The following is a 3765-nucleotide window of genomic DNA, read 5'->3' on the forward strand; positions in this document are numbered from 1 at the left end:
GAGCTACCACAAGCCCCAGGTCAGGGGCAGAGGCCAAGAGGAACTATCCCAGTCTGGAGGTCAGCCCTCCCCCCACCCCCCGAGAGGAGCTACCCCACCTCCAAGGAGTGGCTGCAGGAGGGCCGAGAGGAGCTACTCCACGTTCAAGGTCAGGAGGGGCTGCCATGAGAAGATACCCCTCATCCAACGTAAGGAGTAGCGGTTGCACTTTGCTGGAGCAGCCATGAAGAGATACCCCACGTCCAAGGTAAGAGAAACCCAAGTAAGACGGTGGGTGTTGCAAGAGGGCATCAGAGGGCAGACACACTAAAACCATAATCACAGAAAACTAGCCAACTTGATCACAGGACCACAGTCTTGTCGAACTCAATGAAACTAAGATTAAATTTAGATGTCCTCAAAAATAGACTGCAGAGTAAAGAAAGCAGAAAAACATGTTTAAAATACATTTTGTCCCATTTTTATATGTCACAGTCATTATGGTATTGAATGATTAAAACCTGGATGGAAAACTAAATTAATTAGAAAGCATATTTGCTTTTTAGCTGAAACTTGAGTATATTATTTACTCTATTTTCACTGGGTTATTTTTTCCAAACTGGGATGTATTTTATCAGTTTATCATTTTCCCTTGCCCAGTTCCACACTGTTGATCACTCAGTTTGTGGAGTGCAGGCTGCCTGGGTCCGGGTGTTTGGCTGTCTCTGTTGGTGCATTTCCCTAATGAGGCCAAGGACCTGTGCACAGTTCCAGTAGGAGCCGCTTAGTTTCACAAGGAAACAATAACTACATAATTCATCTGCAATTTCAATACTAGCTGGAAAAAATCAGCTTATACATATATAAGCTTACCTTCTTCTTTGCTTGAAAAACAATCTCCATTCGAATAACAATAATAGTAATAAAATAATTTTAGTTTGCCATTTTCCTGAATACAATACTTCATCTTAAGCTTTCTCATCTGGAGTTTGCTCATTTCCCACACTCCACAAAACTAAACGTCAGGAAGAAATGTAAGCATCCCTTTCACCTCTGCTGCCATGATGTTCTTTCTAAGTCATGACTTTTTCACACTTATGTAAATGAATTTGAATTTGAGGCTCATGCCACATACCACACATCATGTTCTCTTCAGATTTTTTCAACCTCTTTGTTAAATATCTTAAATTTATACTACTTTAAAAAATATTAAAAATAAAATCCTTGCAAATTTATTCCTATTCTACATATGTATTTTACAAAACTTGTGCGCATGTATACAGATACATAGACATATATGTAAGAGTAAGATGTAAATGAGTTGCTCCTTTATATCTAAATAATTGTGTATATAATTGTGTGCTTTTTAAAAGGGCATTCTCTTAAATAGTCACAGTTCTATAATATATATCACAAAATTAACCTTGATAAAATATTATTTATGTAATATACAGATTTTATTTAACTTTTATCAGTTGTTCCACTAATTTTCTTTTTATCCATTCAGAGTCACAATGCTATTCTTTGTCATCTTTAAACTTGTTTAAAAAGGTAGTCTGTCAATCTTTTGTTTCCATGACTTTCATACTTTTACTGAGATCATCTTATGCTTTCTCATTCATTAAATCTGTGAGTACTGAGCTTGTATCTGTTTTTTCCATACTGGCATCAAACTGGGTAATTTGAATATGACTGGACATCATCTCTAGTGCTCTTCACTTTCCTTAATTCATTCTAATTAGCATGGCTACAGCATGTATCTAACCATTACCCAAAATGTTCCCATTTGTAAAATATTAATGCTGTTATTCCATTCCTGAACAGCATCATTTTTGCTGCTATACTTATTGTCAAACTCCCATAGAACTCAAATATCTTATATTTCTGCTGGTTAGATTCCTCCTGTTTTCATTTTCTTCCACATTTGATGAATATTTCACACTATATCAATCTACCTAAATTTTGTCAGTACATTTAAGTTCCTTTGACCCATTCATTTCTGTGATTTCACTTGACAAAAACACTCATTTAATATTAATCAAATAATTTTCAGTGTTTTGCCTCTATTATAAAAGTAGTCAGAATGTGACACTGTAAATTTATGATCTTCAGATAAATCAGGTGATTAAGGCTTTCAGCTAATCTTTCTTTGTCCCTTTCCTTTGAAGAAATAGAAACTGGTGCTGTGGGCAACCCAACATGAATATTGACCTGGTACAGGCACAATCACCAGAAGACTCTCCCCTTCCAATGTATATCACCCACATTTTTAACTGATCCCTGCTTCTTCATCAATGGCAAACCTTGCCAGGCTTTAATATTTTGGAGATACCCAATCATCAAATTAACATTGCTTCAAATTCAGCAATGGTTCCCTCTTTTTAAATTCTCCTTAAGCCCCTCCCAGGGCTTCCCTGGAGGCTCAGAGGGTAAAGCATCTGCCTGCAATGCAGGAGACTTGGGTTCGATCCCTGGGTGGGGAAGATCCCATGGAGAAGTAAATGGCAACCCACTCCAGTTCTTGCCTGGAGAATCCCATGGACGGAGGAGCCTTGTAGTTTAGAGTCAACAGGGTCACAAAGAATTAGACACAACTGAGAGACTTCACTTTCTTTCCTTAAGCCCCTCCCAACTTCTCTTTATTAAAATATTTTTTATTTTACCCTGGGGTATGCTTCATCTTGCTATAAGGAACTGAGTAAACCTAGATTTGTTTCAATGCAAATGTGTTCTGGATGGGTTTCAGTTAGCTAGGGTGTGGTTGATACATCCTTTACTCATTTCCACTCCCTCCTGTGTTTTCTTTCAACTTCCTCTGACCATTTAAACCTTCTTGATCCTTTACATTCTCCGCCCAGCCACTTTCCCCTTCATTGTTGTGAATGACATTGAGAAATGTCCCATATAATCCTGGTTTTACAGATTTATTTTATTATTAAATAAAACCCTCTGTTTAGTATGTAATAGTCTATGAACTCAGCCAATACACCACATTTATTCAAAGAAACACAATAAAGTTGATTCCCCTGATGAGTAGAGAACTAAATCTTATGAATGCTTTTCAGCAAGTATTTAGGATTAATCCCATCAGGTTAGGCTCAAAGGACTATATATACACAAAGTAAAAGTCAACTTGTTTGCAGCAATAGTCACAAACCCACTTGTCTTTTGTTTCACTTTAATTCACAATTGATCATTTCTTTCTTTCATAATTTCATTACATTTCCAATTCTTCTCATCAGTAAAAGTTATCTGTCAATAAGTAAAACCTGTCTTCTATATTCCTGAGTTTTAAATTATGTTATATAATTTATTGGGAAATTTAACTCCTTTGGATATTTCTCTGTCAACGCTGAGAATAATCCCAAAGATTATTTTTCCTAGTAAGAGTAAATCTTTTACTTATTCAAAGTGCATAATTAAAAAAAATAAAAATAACTTAGCTTCAGTGTGTATTTTATATAGAATTAAAAATATCTTCTAACAGATAGAAAAATTGAATTTTTCAGCAATTCGTACATATCCTCTGTACCAATAAGGCACATATCCTCTCTTGAAAACTAACAAAGTAAAAGAAGGAAGGAAGAGGAGAAACAAGAGTTATATTTCTGGGTAAATGAAGACACAATTTGATGAAAAGTTAATTGGAAAACATGACTGCCCACAGACAGTATATTTATATTAGAATTTTAAGATTTGTGGACTATATTAGAAAATTGCAACATGGACAAAGAGTTGAATACTTGAATTTGTCATCTACTATGTACTCACAAATTCAGTACTAAG

Source organism: Muntiacus reevesi, chromosome 13 (genome assembly GCF_963930625.1).
Source record: "Muntiacus reevesi chromosome 13, mMunRee1.1, whole genome shotgun sequence".
In the NCBI taxonomy this organism is placed as follows: Eukaryota; Metazoa; Chordata; class Mammalia; order Artiodactyla; family Cervidae; genus Muntiacus; species Muntiacus reevesi.